This window comes from Phascolarctos cinereus, unplaced genomic scaffold, assembly GCF_003287225.1.
Source record: "Phascolarctos cinereus isolate Bilbo 61053 unplaced genomic scaffold, phaCin_HiC Scaffold_4;HRSCAF=312, whole genome shotgun sequence".
In the NCBI taxonomy this organism is placed as follows: Eukaryota; Metazoa; Chordata; class Mammalia; order Diprotodontia; family Phascolarctidae; genus Phascolarctos; species Phascolarctos cinereus.
In genome coordinates this window covers 358,096,180-358,114,573 of record NW_027555847.1, presented here as the reverse complement: position 1 = coordinate 358,114,573, position 18,394 = coordinate 358,096,180, and the positions used below count along the sequence as shown (strand labels likewise).

The window sequence follows — 18,394 nt, the reverse complement described above, 5'->3', positions numbered from 1 at the left end:
ATAAGGGTTTTCTTTTTCCTTTTTTTTTTTCAATGAGAGTGGGAAGGTGGGAGAGAGAGAGAAAATAAAGTTATGTCCATTGAAAAAGAATAACTAAATCATAGTTTGCAATCACATCATTTAAAAGGACAGACATTTCTTACTTCCTAATTTTCCTGCTCTAATTAATTGAAAACTAGACCATAAACTCCAATAGAATGTAAACTCCTTGAAGGCAAGAACTGTTTCAGTTTGGTTTTGTACCTCTAGCACAATGCCTGCCCATAGAATAGGTGCTTAATAAATGCTTGTTGAATAAATGAATAATTTTTTTAAAGAGTAAAAGGTGAAAGGGAGAAAGGAAAATCCCTACATGAATCTCTTTTTTTACACAGTAGATGTGTTCCTGAAAAGCTGGTTATACGTTGATATTTTGTCAACCAAATTCTATTTTCCCAAGTCATCTATCTTTCTATATACAGTATAATGACAAACTGTCCCTATCTCTATTTCAGTGCATAGGTGAAGTGGACCTGAAGTCAGAATATTTAGGTTCAGTTCTTGCTGTTGTATTGCCCTGGACAAGTCATCTCACTTCTCAAGGCCTATTTTTTCACTCACTATATTTTCATCAACCAAGATTTATTGAGCTCTGAAATGAGGCTGTTGGATCAGCGGATCTATGAGGTTCCTTCCAGTTCCAACTTTCTACAATCACACTTTCAAAGATACTTTAGCTTCATTTCCGATTGATCTTTTTTCCATGTTCCTTTAACTTTAATATCTAATGGGGTGGGGGTGGGGTTAAAGTATCTTTAAGGGAGTGCAGACCCAATATATGCCCCGCCTGCTAAAGGACTAAAGTTAGAGGGAATAAAAAGAGGAAGAGGGGTGGTAGGCAACATCCCTTGGGGGCAGGGTCCTAAGGCCTTGTCTTCAAATCCATCTCTAGGTTGGCCCTCCTCTGCCACAGCTTCCTTTTCAGCTCCTCCATAATATCTGTGGAGATAGACATGATGAGAAAACCTTGGGCTTGAAAGACCCTGGGGCAATTTTCTTGGAGCTGATATTCTTAGGCTTGGTAGGCATGGGTGGCACTTTGAGCAGTGACTTCCCCTTATCTCTTGCATTTGGGGTCAGCCAAGAGGCTTGGGGACATTACATATTCATCTGTACATTGGGTTGTGGGCTCATCACAGATGGGCATAATCATCCCGAGCAGGCACAAGTGGCAGAAGTATGAGCAACCAAGGCAGGGCTTGCCTGGTCCAGGAGCTAGATTTGCTCAACCTCTCCTGGCTGGAGGCTTGGGGACTGTCCATGGGCTTTCTCCATTCTACTGGCTGGCTTCCACAAACCCTAAGACCTTCTCCTAGTTCTCCTCTAGGAGGATGGAGATCAAGGTCTTCTTGACATTGGAGAAAAAATAGTTCACTATGTCATGGAGAGACAAGCCCAAGAATGGCTCCACATTGATGTCATGTTTCACCACCTCCACCCCATTTAACATATAGAAGATGGTGATAGAAAAGCCTCCAGAAGCCTCCAGGCCATAGCAGCGTCTTCCCATAGTCCAAGTATTTCCACGAGAGCAGCTGTGCTTCCATCCAACTCATATTCAGGAAGCAGGAAGGCTTCTCATAGTCCTGGTGATCCTTTTTCTTGGTCAGGGCTTCAGCCATCATGTATCTGTGTCCTGGCAGCAGGGTCATGTTGAATGGGACTCTGATTGATCTTCAGTGAGTAGTGAATGGGTTCCTAACATTAGAATTTTAAGTACCTTTATACCCAACTCTTTAATAACTGATGATTTATATAAATTGACACTAAAGAGACAAGGGCTTTACTGGGATGGGAAAAATACTGAAAGAAGACTGACTCTGTCCTTCCCTTATTCTGATATTAGCTTTCCTCTTTAAGAGGTGCCCAAGATCTCAGAACCAGCCCCCAGGGTGCTGACAGCAAGGTCCAAGTTTATAGACAGACTGTCACAATGATAGCACAAGGTGAATCTTGCATTTTCACTCCGGCATTTTGCCTGAAGCCCCTGGCAAGTTTGCTCATGACAGACATTATTTTTCTTCCCGTGACATTTTCTTCACCAAGCATCCTTCTCATAGCTGCAAGACAATTTTGCATAGCATGATGGAAATGGAAAGGACAGATAAAGGAAACGTATATATTTAGCCACGGCCCCACGAAACTATAGGGAATGATGGCTGCCCCTCTCCTTCCCAGATGAGAAAGAGGTAAGGGAAAGTTAGTCAGTTAGATTGAAGAACATATATGTTATAGACACAGGGTGGCTTTGAGGCCACATGTGGCCCTCTAGGTCCTCAAGTGTAGCCCTTTGACTGAATCCAAACTTCTGTAAAACTTGGACTCAGTCAAAAGGGCACACCTGAGGACCCAGAAGGCCACATGTGACCTGGAGGCTACAGGTTCCCCACCCCTGCAAGGCAAAGTGTTTCAAGTCAGCTACCTAAGGGAGTTTTCTATGCCACCCAAGTGGATCCTGAAGCAAGTGAAAGACAGGTCAAAGAATGTATTGAATGTCAATCAATCAAGAAGCATTTATAAAGTTCGTATCATGGGCAGGGCACTAAGGAAACAAATACAAAGAATGAAATATTCCCTGATCTCATGGAGCTTAGACAACCTGGGAGGTCTGAAGCTAAAAGACCATTTATCTGTAGGAGCTGAAACAAAAGATGAAACTGAGCTTTATCAGATGGCTGTGGTGAGCAATGGTATGACAGGCAGTGATGACAAGGCAGCTTTGGAACAGATTGATGCCTGCAAAAGCAGGGCTAGCTGTGATCCACTGAGGCAGAGGTGGGGCTGAAGCACCTAAGCTGGAAACTAGGAAGCCGAGCTCCTTGTGATTGACAGTGGTAGAGCTGCTGCCTTACCTTGGGACAGCTCAGAAGGTAAGGGATCTGCTCTAGTGCTGGGGCTCCTAACCTGAGGTCCCTGAATATGCGCATGCATGCATACATACATACATGTGTAAACATGCATATATCCATACTTGGGTATTATGTGTGTATGGCAGAGAGAGAGAGAGAGAGAGAGAGAGAGAGAGAGAGAGAGAGAGAGAGAGAGAGAGATTGGCAGCTAAGTGGTACAGTGCAGAGTAGGTCTGGGGTCAGGATGACTTGAGCTCAAATCTGGCCTCTGATAGTTCCTAGCTGTGTGACTCTGGGTGAGTCAATTAACCTTTGTTTGCCTCAGTTTCCTCAACTGTAAAATAGGGATAATAATAGCACCTACCTGCCAAGATTGTTGTAAGAATCAAATGAGATAATAATTGTAAAGAACTTAACACAGTGTCTGACATATAGTAAGCTCTATATAAATGTGTTACATACATGCATTTGTGTGCGTATATGTAGATGTGTGTAGATCTAGATGTTTAGATACACAGGCATATATGCACATATATGTATATACATGTATGTATACCCAAAATAATTTTTCCTTTGTGTTTTTAATGTATTTAATAAGCATTATTCTGAGAATTCAAGGAAGGGAAGGCAGCTAGGTAGTGCAATGGATAGAGTACTGGGCCTGAAGTCAGCAAGATTTATCTCACTGAGTTCAAATCTGGCCTCAGACACTTAACTAACTGTCCAAACCTTGGACAGGTCACTTAACCCTGTTTGCCTCAGTTTTCTCATCTGTAAAATAAGTTGGAGAAGTAAATGGCAAACCACTCCAGTGTCTTTGCCAAGAAAACCCCAAATAGGGTTACAAAAAGTTGGACACAACAACAAAAAAACCTGAAGGATAAATTCTGAAGATGGATCCAGAGGCTTCACCTAACTGTCAAAGGGGTCTATCACACCCACCCACCCACACACACACACACACACACACACACACACCTTTAAGAACCTCTGTTCTATTGTCTTCTATTGTATCCTCTGTTCTATTGTCTCTCTCTACCACCACTATGGCCTTAAGAATTTGTTCCCTTTTCTTTACTGGCACAGAAGTCTATGGGGGAAATTGTGTCCAACTAGTTCATGAAAAGTTAGGAACAAGTTTACTGCATGGACTGTTCTGTTAATTATATTTTATCACTATTGTTTAATTAAATACCTTCTTATTTGTTTCTAGTTCCAGATTCATGAGTAGAGTCTGCACTAGATGGGGGCTCAGGCTAAGGCTATGTTTCCTTTCATCCACACTGAGCCTGAGAAAAGCACAGGGATCTTCTGAAAGATAACTCCTAAAAATGCATAAGGGAAGCTTCTATATCAAGAAAACTTGGGGAAGAGATTTTTGGAAAAGAAAAGGATCTTTTTATCATACAAAGGAACCACCCCTAATTTATCGATTTCAAGACTACCATAAAGGGAGGTTTCCTTAAGGGAGGCACACCTGGAATTTATTTGTCTCCCTCCTCATAACCCCCCTTCCTCTGCTCCCAGTGATGTCAGCAGCAGCTATAGTTGCCTTGGCAACTTCATAGGACACATTTGTTGCTTTGTGGACATCTGCATCCAGTGGGAACTGTCTCTAGCTCAACTCCCTTCCCTGAGTGCAATCTATAGGAAAACAGAATTAATTAGCTTGGGGGGGGGGCGGCGGGGCTTGCCTTGTGGACTTACTTGTTAAAAAGAAAAGAAAAAGGAGTAGGGACAGGAAAACCAAGGAAGAGAAATAAGGTGGGAAAATGCATGCTGATTGTCCTCTGCCTAACTGATATTATTTGGACCATACTCTCCTCCCTGTATGTGAAGGAATTAAAATTTCTTCAAGCCCAAGATCTCAGCCGCAGCCCCCAGGGTGCTGACAGTAGGGGGCTGGCAGAGCCCAAGTGTATAGACAGACCTTCACAGTGATGGCACTAGGCAAGGCCTGCATTTTTACCCTGGCTTTTTGCCCAAAGCCCCTGGCAGGTTTGCTCATGACAAACATTTCTCTTCTGCTGAAATTTTCTTCACCAAGCATCCTTTTAAATGAATTCAACCAGGCCTGATTCATGGGGTACAGATGTAGTCTAATGAATATTAAATCACGATTTTCATGAAATCCAAGGAACACATTAAATGCCCAAACTCTGCCAACCATATAGCTGTGGTGCTCAAGAATAGGACAGTGGGCTTCACTATGGTCCTTATGGCTAAGAACCATTTTATGTCAGATGAGAGATGTCTTTCTTACATATTACACAGTGTTCTATGCAGGTATTCTTGAAACCCAGCAGGACTGTATTAAGGGTTGATCTCTTAGCCCATTTGCCCTATCATAATGCCCTTTCCAAGTGTTGCCCTAGACTTGCCTTAGAATTATTTGCATCATAGGCAAAGGGGGCATATATACTTTAAGGTGGTGCACATTGACATATGGTACCCTGGACAGATCCCAGCTCACCAGGGTCTTGGTCTGGTCCTAGACTTTTCTTCTCTCCTCCTCGACTAATTTGGGTGTCAGGCTTTGGAATCAATGGTTCCTAAGGTCCCTTCAAAGGCTAAAAGGTTATCTACCTCTTCCAGATCCTAGATTCCTTTTTTCCATCTTGCCCACTCTTCTTTATGCCCAGGCTCTATTCTAGGCATATCCATTCCTACTGGTCCTTTCCAAGATGTTAACTGTTGACTAGAAAATTAACTGATAACTAAGTTGTCTCTTCTCTACTTACTTAGTCACCACCCTGACAAACCTTTAGTACTTCTTACCTGGACTACTGCAATGGCTTCCAATTGGTATCTCTGCCCTTAAGTCTCTCCCCATTTCAATCCATCCTTCTCACAGTCATCAGAGCAATGGTCCTCAAATGCAGAATTGACCATGTCACTCCCTATTCAAAAAATTCCAGTAGCTGTCTCATGCCTCTGGAACAAAATATAAGCACTTATGCTTGGCTTTTAAAGTCCTACACAGCTAATTCCAACCTCTCTTTCCAGTCTCAGTATACATAACTGTACTTCCCTTCCCACATATCTAGTCTAGCTAAACTAGCGTTCTTGCTGTTTCTAACACATGGCGCTCCATTTCCCATCTCTTCACCTTTCACTAGACATTTTCCATGTTGGGAAAGCCTCCTGCCTCACCTCCATCTCAAAGAATCCCTCACTTCCTTCCAGATACAGTTCAGTGACTACCTTCTACACAAAGCCTTTCTTAATCTCTCCAATAGCTAGTGCCTTCCCTCAGTAGAATGAAAACTCTGTGGGGCCAGGGATCTTTTGTTCATTCTGTCTTTAAATCCCAGTGACTAGCATAGTGCTTGAAACATAGTGGATATTTAACAAATGCTTGCTGAAAATGCAACTAAATTTCTCATAGAGGATACATGTGATGCTCAGCAGAAATTAGGAGCTGGCAACTGTGTGAATAGTGAGAAAGGAACAGACAGTCAGGAGATCTGCATTTACCATTATGTGTGTGGTATCTTGAACAATTCTCTTCACTTCCCTGGACCACTGTTTCCTTGTCCAGAAAATAAGGATCAAACTACCTTGTATTTAATTACTCTCTATTTATTCGGTATATATGTATTACATATACACGTATGTGAGTGTGTGTTTATGGATATGTTGTCTTCCTCTATAAAATGTAAGAGTAGGGACTATTTTGTTTTGTTTTGTTTTGTTTTCATATTCATAGTTCTAGCACAGTGCCTGGTATTTAGTAGGTATTTAACAAATTTTTGTTAATTTATTAATTTCTGTTATTTGGTGATAGTTCAAGAGCATTTGTATTTTAATAGGGAATGCTGGAAGATCCAGAAGATTTTAAGACTCAAAGAAAGGAAGTGATAATGGTAGAATTTCAGGGATAACATTTGAGCGGCAAAGAATCTTGCTCCCTTTAATTCATTTATTCAATGAATATTGATTGGGTGCCAACTTGTTGTGTTGTATGTATTGTGCAGGTGTAGTTTGCTCTTTGTTCTCAAAGAGCATCAGGGAGATGATGACATAACTTGCAATTGACTTTGATTTGAGTGAGGGAGGGCTGTGCAAAGCCTTACTTTCTCTTCCAGAGTCCAGTGGTCAGATATCTATCAAGATGACTGGAGATGGCTCAGGATGCCGTGGGAGACCTTGACCCTTTGAAGCTAAGGTCTTTTCAGGTTCTCACTTTGAGTGAGGCAACACCCATTTGGTAAATAGGCCTCTTTAAGGAGTCAAGGGATGGGCCCTTTAATAAAACAAAAATCAAACGGGGAGGGGAAGACCCTTACCTGAGGGTGCTCTGACCAAAAGAAGGTAAATTTTGATGGTGGAAAGCTACCTAGTTTACTTGGAGTTTACTGTCTAGATTTCTTTCTCAAAGACCAAGCCTTAAACCCAATTCACTCTGGATCTCGTGGGTGCTAACTATGTACAAGGCAAGTATCCCACCAAGTAGATAGCAGCCTACTTCATGTCCTCTTAAGTACATGTCCCCACTTAGCATCTTACTTTTCCCTCCATGCCAGCTACCAAGGAAGCCACTAGGCTCCCCACCAGACCTGTTTGGTGACTGAGCCCATATTTGCCATACCTTCTACACAGCTCTCAGAAGGTAACGAATGGATGGATGGATGGATGAATGAAAAACACTTACTATGTGCTAAACACTAGAGATACAAATACAAAAGCCAAATTATCCCAGCCTATATGCCTGAAAGAATTAATTCACACATACCCCAGAAATGACTCAAAAGTCTATGCAGCTTATTCACCTAGAATGAGTAATTTGCTGGAACATGAATTAATTTAACAGTCGGTTTTAGCCAAAGGAAGTACTGTTTTCCTCTCCTTTTTAAGAATATATTTCTTTTTTGTTATAAACTGAGCATTTACTCAAAAGGCTGCCTTCATTGGGACTATTTCTCTGTCTTGGCACTGAACTATGTCTTGAAGGAGGTCTATCCCTTTAATAGAGTCTCTTAAAAATGGACTTTGCTGTATAGAGACCATGAAATATTTGAATAAAATCCCAGAGACATAAAATGCAACACAAGCAATCGTGTGCTCTGGAGGCCTTGTGTCTAATGTGTCTGGTAGTATTTAGGCACGTAGGCTGAGGCTTCAGACTGTAAGAGGAAGAGCTGATGTCTCCCACATGCTCAGCCTGGTGAATTGAAGAATATCATTCCAAGAGCCTAGGGCTGTGTTATGTTTGACAGAGCAGGGTCTTTGCACGAGCAAAGGAGGGCACATCTTTTTTTCAGATTGTATATTTAAAACCCAGTAGAATGAAAGCTCTGTGGGGCCAGGGACTTTTTGTCCATTCTGTCTTTAAACCCCAGTGACTGGCACGGGGCCTGAAACATAAAAGGTATTTAATAAATGCTTGTTGAAAATGCAACTAAATTCCTCATGGAGGATATGTGCAATGCTTAGCAGAAACTATGAGCTTATGACTGTGTAAACAGTGAAAAGAGGAACAGACTGAGAGTCAGGAGATCTGGATTTACTGTGTGGCATCTTGGACAACTCCCTTCCCTTCCCTGAACCACTATTTCCTTGTCTAAATAATGAGGATCAAAATATCTGTCCACCTCAGAGGATGATTAGTGGATCAAATGAAATAATGTATAATGTGATTAATGTAAGATGTTCTTTTAATTCTTGTCTTTTGAGAAAATTTTATTCTGCATTTGGAGTGCATTTGCTCTACAAGCCATATAACTAATGTAATTATCTTGGGTGGATACAAGGATTTCCTGGGATCCTGGAGGGGAAAAAAATAGATATGATTTGCTACAAGTTTTGTGAGGCTCTGGGTGATAGGATTATAGATGTTAGGCAGAAAAGGACCTCAGAAGCCATCTAAGTCTCTTTTACAGATGAAGAAATTGAGGTCCACGTTAGTTAACTGACTTGCCCTAAGGCAATATAGGTGGTAAGTGCAACATCCATCTCAAAGTCCATTGGTATGTGACTCTCTTCATTGGTGGAGAGTAATCATTCAGTGCTCTGTGCCTGTGTAAGAAACAGTTTCGGGAAGAACTTGGGAGAGGAGAAATCTTGGCCTTCTGGTTTCCAGCTGGAGGGGACCTTGGAAATCTTCTTGTCCAATCTACTCCAAGGGCTATTTTGTTGTTGTTGTCATTGTTGTTTTTTTTTGGGGGGGTTAGGTTAAGTGACTTGCCCAGGGTCACACAGCTAGTAAGTGTCAAGTGTTTGGTCTGAGGGCAGATTTGAACTCAGGTTCTCCTGACTTCAAGGCTGGTGCTCTATCCACTGCTACTCCTAGCTGCCCCCTCCAAGGGCTATTTTGAAGAAACAATCAATAAGCCTTGGTGATTAATTGGATGTGAAGGAAGAGGAAAGCAAGAAGTCAAAGGTTCATTCATTTAACAAATATTCATTGAGCATTGGCTATGTGAGAGGCTCCACATCCAGGAAAAGTCCTTACAAAGGCTGAAGAACATACTGAGATCCCATAGTATGTCACTTAATATCAAAAAGGATTCTGAAGGTTCAACTTTGAGAAACTTGGGAGACAGTGGCAGCTTTGACTGGTAAGAAAGATAGCATCATCATCAGACTCACTAATGATAGCCCTTTTAAGGACTCGGTGAAATTACTACTCAATATTTTCAACCCTGACCCTGAACATAGGGGATGCTCTGAAATGCCCAGTTCTATCTTGACTGTCATCTTCAAGGAGAAAGACAAGAAAGGTGACTTTGGTCAGTCTTGTGACATTTTACTGCTACATCTGGGACAACTCTTTGCACTTTCCAAGGGCCTGCTTGAATTTTTTGTATTTGTAGACCATGTAACATCATTAGACGCGGCTACAAAGATCTCAAAGCAACTCTAAGCCATTAAGAAGCAAGCGTACATGATGTGGTATGATGATCCTTGGACTCAAAGTCTGAATACATAAGCCTTCTAGGTATGGTGTTGCTGTGATGGTGGTGATGGTCGTCGCTGTTGTTGTTATTGAGTCATTTCAGTTATGTCCAAGTTCTAGTGACTCTATTTGGGGTTTCTTGGCAGATACTGGGATGGTTTGCCATTTCATTCTATAGTTTGTTTTACAGATGAGGAAACTGAGGCAAACAGGGTTAAGTGACTTGCTCAGGGTGACACAGCTAGTAAGTTTCTGAGGCTGCATTTGAACTCAGATCTTCCTGACTCCAGGCCCAGTGCTCTATCCATTGTACCACCTATCTGCCCTTCTAAGTACATCTCTGTCCTTAATTGGTTAATTTTGGGACCTTGGATAAATCACTGGATTTCCCATTGACTCATTTTCTTCAAATGAAGAGAACGACAGCTGACCTACTTTACCCCTTCCTGCTCCACACCCACAGTCCTGTAAGGATTCAATAAGATATGTTTGAAAAGCTGAAGAACAATATAAATGTGAGGTATTAGTAATATTACTGTGGTCTTGGCACCGCCGTAGGCCCAGAAGGGGGTCAGGAATGTGAAGGCTTCTACTCCCTGTCTTCATGGATTTTATGCAATAAAAGCATTTGATACCATCAATAAATAGAACTGGGCTCTAGCAGATTCCAAGTGAGCCTGGCTGCCTTAGCGGTTGTCAGCTAAATGCTTGCTTTCCAAAGCATTCATCCCAAAGGAACTGAGGGTCCATGTTGTGCAATAAATTCCACTTTAGAACAACTCACTTCATATAGCCACATTCAAAGAAGCAACAAGAGCCCTAGAAGCTTGTTTCAGATTATGTGTTGGCCCTCTCAACTGGTGAAAATGTAGAGTGGGGACAGAACTTTTTTTTTTAACCTGTCTGTAAGTCTATTATAACCAATGGGAAAAGAGGGTCATTAGCTTCCGCATTTCAGTTCTCAAAGTGGCTCTTTTCCAATGAGAAATCAAGATGCCTTACTATTGTAGGCAAATTGCCTTTTACTAAAATATATTTGGAAGGAGAAAAAGGGTCCTGAAGATGGCAGGTATATTCACTATCCCAGACACTATCTTTTTCTCTAGGATGTGGACTGAGATCATCACTTCTTTTATTCATACTCAAATCCAGAAGAGCAGAGACATCGTTTTTTAGTGTCACTGGGACTTGAAAGCACACATGAGTCAAAGGAAGTATGTTTTCTTACCCTTCAACCTCTTCAATCACTTTTACCTATGGTCCTTTTCCACCCTGAACTATGACTCTCTTCCAACATGACCTGGTGACTGTTCTCTCACTACCTCTTTACACAGAGGAAATGTTATACAGACATGCACACAAAGATGTTGTGATTTATTGGAAGTTGGAATGTGATTTCTCACTGAAACAATGTGACATATAGTAGTTTTAGAGCCACAGACCATCTCTCAAAAGACTACTTAAACCATAATGTAAAAGAAATAGAATATTCCTAGATGGCATCCAACATTCTGGGTCCTAGAAGCAGAGAGCCAAGTAGTTCATTAGGCAGGAGAAGGAAGAGGAAGAGAATTTACCTTCAGCCTCTCCCTTCCTGGACAGAGGGCTGGCCCTAGACAAAATCTTGAAATAAATAAGTCTTTAAGATCCTCTAGCCTCTGTTTCTGTGCCCTCTCCTATCTCCCAGTGCCCAATGACATACTGTCCTGATGTCTATAGCATCCAATCCCCCTAGATTGTTCCAGGCTCCAAGGTTGCCCACCTTCCTCTACCTCTACTACCAAAACTTCCATTCTTTTAATACAGTGGTTCTCAATGAGGTGCTAGGAGGGAAACAATCTGAACTAATTAATATTAATATATGAATGACCAATGTCTATCCAAGAGACATTTGTACTTTAAAAAAAAGAATGCTTGTAAGCTAAATTAATCTCTAGTTCCTAGAATTTGAGTCATAGTTTAAACAAATGACATGAAAAAATCCAGGCAATTAAAGAGGCAGATATTTGGGGGCCAAAGAGCTAATAAATAAGTGGGTCAATCCTGCCTAGGAATCTGCACTCAGAGTAAGATCTCCCAAGCTTTTGTCTTCTTTTCACAGCTTCTTCCTTAAATCTACTTCTAAACCCACCATCCCTCTAAAAATGCCAAGTTTGTTTCTGACCTATATGGAGGACCATAGCAGAAATTTCATACTAATAGAACTTTGGGAATAGCTATAGGACATATAAAAATTTCAGTAAGTTGAGGGAAGAAAATGTCTAGATGGGGCAATGGTATCCTTAATTAGGCCAATGTTTCCAAATTCTTCACTGTGACTATATCCTTTTCCCCCTGTAGCCACAGCTGGGATTCTGGGGATAGGAAAGTAAAGCATTACTAGGTCTACTCATCCAGAAATGCAGGCTTCCTTCCTATGAATTACAGTATAATCTCATTTATATCTCTCTTAAGCCTTATAGTCTATAAATTGATTAATGAGAAATCAAGTATCTCCTATATGATGAACACTGTGCTAGGTGTTGAGAATATAAAGATAAAAATAAAGCAACCCCTGCCTTCAAAGAACTTATAATCTAGTTAGGGGTAACAATATGTGTGTGTATGGGTATACAGAAAATAGGGGCAGCTAGGTGGTTCAGTGGGTAAAGAGCCTGGTCTGGAATCAGCAATCTGGCCTCAGACATTTCCTAGCTGTGTGACCTTGGGCAAGTCACTTAACCCTGTATGCCTCAGTTTCCTCATCTGTAAAATGATCTGGAAAAAGAAATGGCAAAAAGTATCTTTGCCAAGAAAACTCCAAATGGGGCCACGAAGAGTCAGACACAACTGAAATGACTGAATAACAACAACAAAATATATACAAAATAATGAGGGAGGATTCTAGCAACTGAGAGGATCAGAAAGGCTTCATGTAGATGTAGTGTGTGAAATGAGTTTTGAATTTTTTTAAGGATTATAAAAGTCAAAGGTGAAAAGGAAGTGTATTTTAGGCAAGGGGGACAGCCAATATAAAGCCACAAAAATAGGAGACAGAGGGTTGTGTATAAAGAACAGCAAAACAACTAGCCTGACTGAACCACAGAGTACAAGAAGGGGAATAATGTACAACATGGTTGGAGAAGTCATTTGCAGCCAGATTTTTGAAGGGCTTTAAATGTCAAACAAAAGAATTTGTAGTTCTCCCTTCCACATCACAGCTTTCCCCATCACGGTTCCAATATATTATGGGTCAGCATAAGAAATTAAATAGGAATTCTTGGGAGTTTTCCAGAAGCCACAAAATGACATGGAAAGGACAGCAGATGACAGAGGAAAAGTTTTAAAAGTCAGAAATACACAGAATACATGTATAGTATTTTTACTTAAAATTGATCTTGATCTACATGTAGCCTATGACCAAACACTTAACCCAAATTTTAAAATAAGGTACTGTAAATATCCCATAAAAGAAAAAGAAAAAATTCAGACTTCTTCTCTGGTATGAAGGGAGAGCCAAAAAATTTTACACAGATTTTCCAGATCATGGGGGTGCCATGCCTCTAACCCCCATAATGTGGAAAGGATAACTACACATAAACCTAGAGGCAATAGGGGGAGCCTTTGGAGTTTACTGTCTGTGGGAGTGATGTGGTCAGTCTGCGCTATAGGAAAACTACTCTAACAGTTACCTGGAAGAAGGAGTAGGGAGAGACCTGAGGCAGGGAGAGTAATAAAGAGACTGTTGTAGTAGTCCAGGGAAAAGGTAATGAGGGCTTGAACTAGCATGGTGACTGTGTGAGTAGAAAGAAAGAGTCACATGCAAAAGATATTATGGAAGTAGAAACAACAATATTTGGCAAACTGACTGGATATGTGGGGTGAGAGAATGAGTATTAGAGGTTGCAAACTTGGGTGACAGAATAATAGTGATGCCCTCAACAGAAATAGGGAAATTTGAAAAGAAGTGGGGTTTGGAAAAAGGATCATGTATTCACTTTCAGCCATGTTGAGTGTGAGATGCCTATAAGACATCCAGTTTGGGGGGGCGGAGCCAAGATGGCAGAGTGAAAGCAGTGACTTGCTTGAGCTCTCCCTCAAATCCCTCCAAATACTCACAAAAATGGCTCTAAACAAATTCTGAAGAAGCAGAATCCACAAAAAGACAGTGAAACAAATTTCCAGCCCAAGACAACATGGATGATTGATCAGAAAGGTGTATCGCACCGGGCTGGGAGCACAGCACAGTGCAGCGTGGGCGTGCAGGCTGCAGCAAACCTGGAGCAGACCTCAGAGGACTGAATCGTGGGCAGCTGTGGAGGTTTCCAGACTCCTCAATCCACGAATGCCAAAGACAACTTAGAAGGTCAGTGGGAAAAGTCTGTTTCTGTCAGTGGTCAGAGAGGAAGGCGGGATTTCAGCTCCATTCCCCAAGAGTGTGGCCCTGGGGGGGCAGCTGCTTCCTGAGCTTCCAGCCCACAGACTGAGGGGGAATCCAGTGGCTGATCAGAGTGGGACTGCAGGGATCTCTTTGCCAGTGCTGAGGCAGGAATCTCTTGCTTTGCCCATGTGTGGATCTGGGTCACAGTTCTGGGCAGCAGTGCTGGGGTGAGGAGGAGCGCTGGCATGGTGGAGCTTGTAGTGGCTGTGGAGAAGAACCCCTCCTCACAGTTACAGGACAGAAAGGAATACTTGTGGTCACAGGCCAGGAAAGGAGTAAACACCTCACCCCTTATCATACCACCTTGGTAGAACTGAAAATTTACAGGTCCCTACAAGTATCTCTGAAAACAGCTACACAAACCCCTGAAGCTTGGGACACTACACTCTCCACATTGGAAGCAGACTCTTACCTTAACAAAGAGTTTAAAACTCAAGTAATTGGCTGGGATCATGAGCAAGCAGCGTGTAAAAAGAGTCAGACTATATTATCTTACTTTGGTAAAAAAGAAGATCAAAATATACAACCAGAAGAAGACAACAAAGTCAAAGCTCCTACATCCAAAGCCTCCAAGAAAAATATGAATCAGTCCCAGGCCTTGGAAGAGCTCAAAAGGGATTTTGAGAAGCAAGTAAGGGAAGTAGAGGAAAAACTGGGAAGAGAAATGAGAGTGATGCAAGAAAATCATGAAAAACAAGTCAACAGCTTGCTAAAGGAGACCCAAAAAAATACTGAAGAAAATAACACCTTTAAAAATAGCTTAACCCAAATGGCAAAAGAAGTCCAAAAAGCCAATGAGGAGAAAAATGCCCTAAAAAGAAAAATTGGCCAAATGGAAAAGGAAGTCCAAAAGATTACTGAAGAAAATACTTCCTTAAAAATTAGAATAGAGCAATTGGAAGAGTGACTTTATGAGAAATCAAGACACTGTAAAACAAATCCAAAAGAATGAAAAATTAGAAAACAATGTGAAATATCTCATTGGAAAAACAACTGACCTGGAAAATAGATTCAGGAGAGAGAATTGAAAAATTATTGGACTATCTGAAAGCCATGATCAAAAAAGGGAGCCTAGACGTCATCTTTCAAGAAATTATCAAGGAAAACTGCCCTGATATATTAGAACCAGAGGGCAAAATAGAAATTGAAAGAATCCACAGATCTCCTCCTGAAAGAGATCCCCAAAGGAAAACTCCTAGGAATATTGTAGCCAAATCCCAGAGTTCCCAGGTCAAGGAGAAAATATTACAAGCTGCCAGAAGGAAACAATTCAAGTACTGTGGAAACACAATCAGGATAACACAAGATTTAGCAGCTTCTTCATTAAAGGACCACACAGAGCATGGAATATATTATTCCAGAAGGCAAAGAAGATAGTATTACAACCAAGAATCACCTACCCAGCAAAACTGAGTATAATCCTTCAGGGGAAAAAATGGTCATTCAGTGAAATAGAGGACTTTCAAGCATTCCTGATGAAAAGACCAGAGCTAAACAGAAAATTTGACTTTCAAATACAGGACTCCAGTGGAACATGAAGAGGAGCTTCTCCTTATCAGAGATCCCTAAGAGAAGAAAACAGAGATCACCTGAATAAAGCTTGGAAGGAGGCATCTTTGAGAAAGTGCCTTCTCTCCTGGCTTAGCTGTGGAGAGGGCAGTTCCATCTAAGGGACACATCCCTCTCACCCAGTTTCTCTCACTTTGCATGAAAGCAACAGATTTTCATAATTGGCAGGATACTTGGTGAGCTTTATTGCTTCAGCAACTAAAGAAGGCAAGATTCATACTTGGTGCCTTGATGACTTTTACCAATGTCTGTCCAATCTTGGCTAATTTTTTGTTTAGGAAACCATGGTGAGTAGTGAGTAGAACACTGGACTAGGAAACTGTAGATTCAGATTCAAATCACAGCTTTGCCACTAACTATCTTTGTGGCCTTGATCAAGTCTCCCTTTCTCTGAGTCTCAGTTTCCTTAACTGTAAAATAAGGGTTCAGCTATAGTATTTGAACTCCAAGTTCCCTTTCAGCTCTGACTTCCTATGGTTCTGCTATTTCAAAACTCATAAGGACAAGAATGTATCTGAAAAGATCAACCAAACAATTCAAGTTAAGTATATACACACACACACACACACACACACACACACACACACACACACGTGTATATAAACATATTTATACACACATGCAAAAAAAAAAGACATACAGTTTGAAATGTCCAATTTCAGTTGGAGATGAATAAGCAAAGCTCAAGGGAGAGAATAGAGCTGGACAAATAATAATGATACTGATGATGATGGTGGTGGTGGCAGTGAAGATGATGATGGCTACAATTTACATAGCTCTTTAAGGTTTGCAAAACACTTTATAAATATCGTTTGATCTTCACAACCTTGGGACATAGGTGCTACTATTATCCCCATTTTACAAATCAGGAAACTGAGACAGACAGAAGTTAAGTGTTTTGCCAAAAGTCACACAGTTAATAAGTATCTGAGGCCATATTTGAACTCAGGAATTTCTGACTCCAGTCCTAGAACTCTATTCAATGCACTACCTAGCTGACTCAATCTGGAGGATGTCTGCATAGTGATAATAAGTAAACCCACTGCAGTCAATGAAGTCATCAAGTGAGAGAGTATATATGGAGAAGGAGGCCTAGGACCAAACCTTGAGGAATACTCACAGTTAGGGTGTATGACATATATGACGAGCCAGCAGAAGAGAAAGAGAAGGGAAAGTCAGATAGACTGGAAGAGAACCAAGATAGAGTAGTGTCGGAAAACATAGAAAGAAAAGAATGCCCAGAAAAAAGAGTCAGCAGCATAATGCTATAGAAAGGTCAAGAAGGATGAGGACTGATCATCAGATTTGGTAATTAAAAGATAACTTACTTTCTTATTTTCAATCTCTCCCTCTCTAATGGCTCATCTCTTCCAGGCTACAAACATGTCCATGCTTTCCTCATCCTGAAGAAACCCTCATTTGATCCTTCTGCCCTTTGCAGCTAAACTCCTCAAAAAGGTCATCTACAATAAGTATCCCAACTTCTCTCACTCCCTTCTTAACCCCCTACAACCTGGTTTCTGATCTCATCATTCCACTAAAAACCACTCTCTCCAAAGTTACCAATGATCTCCTAATTGCCAAATCCAATAGCTTTTTCTCAATTCTCATTCTTCTTGACCTCTCTGCCTCTGACACTACCAATCACCCTTTTGTCCTTGATACACTCTTCTCTCTAGGTTTTTGGGACACCATTCTCTTCTGAGTCTCCCCCATCTGTGTGGCCACTCCTCAGTCTCTTTTGTTAAATCCTCACTCAACTCACACTCATTAACCACAGGTGTCACCCAAGGTTCTGTCCTGAGCCATCTTCTCTCTTCCCTCTATACTACTTCATTTGGTGACCTCATCAGCCTCACTGATCTAATTTATCATCTGTACATAATGATTCTCAAATATACCTGCCCAGCCCTAATGCTGCTGACCTCCACTCTCACATCTCCAACTGCCTTTCAGATATCTCAAACTAGATGTCTAGTAGATATCTAAAACACACGTCCAAAATCAAACTCATTAGCATTCCTTCTAAACCTTTCCCCCTTCCAAACTTCCCTGCTTTTTATAGGACACCAGCATCCTTCCAGTCCATTCATTTGCAACCTAGGTGACATATTCAACTCATCATTGTCTCTCACTCCACCTCAAATCCACCCTGTTACCAAGGCCTGTCAATTTCACCTTTGTAACATTTCTTGAATACACCCCCCTTCTTTGCTCTGATTCTGCCACCACCCTGGTGTACCCCCTCAATACCTCCCACCTGGACTAATGCAATAGGTTACTGGTTGGTCAGCCTGCCGTAAGTCTGTCTTCACTCCTGATTCATCCTCCATTCGGCCACCACAGTGATTTTCCTAAAGTACAGCTCCAACCATGTTAACACATACACAAATACACACACAGACACACAAACACATACACACACACACTTATGCATACACACAATAAGCTCCAATAACTCCCTATTACTTCCAGGATCAAATACAAAATTATCTTTTTGCTGTTCAAAGCCCTTTACAATTTAGGGCCTCCTTCCTCTACTTTTCTAGTGTTCGTATATCTTATTATCTATAGTCCCTGCCACATACTTTCTTCCAGTGACACCTCCCTGATGTTCCA

General features: G+C 41.3%; 1 pseudogene; it reads right to left on the bottom strand.

Moving 5' to 3' along the window:
• Positions 1–901: 901 nt before the first annotated feature.
• LOC144456540 (signal-transducing adaptor protein 2-like) lies at positions 902–18,108 on the bottom strand (annotated as a pseudogene).
• Between the last annotated feature and the right edge of the window lie 286 nt (positions 18,109–18,394).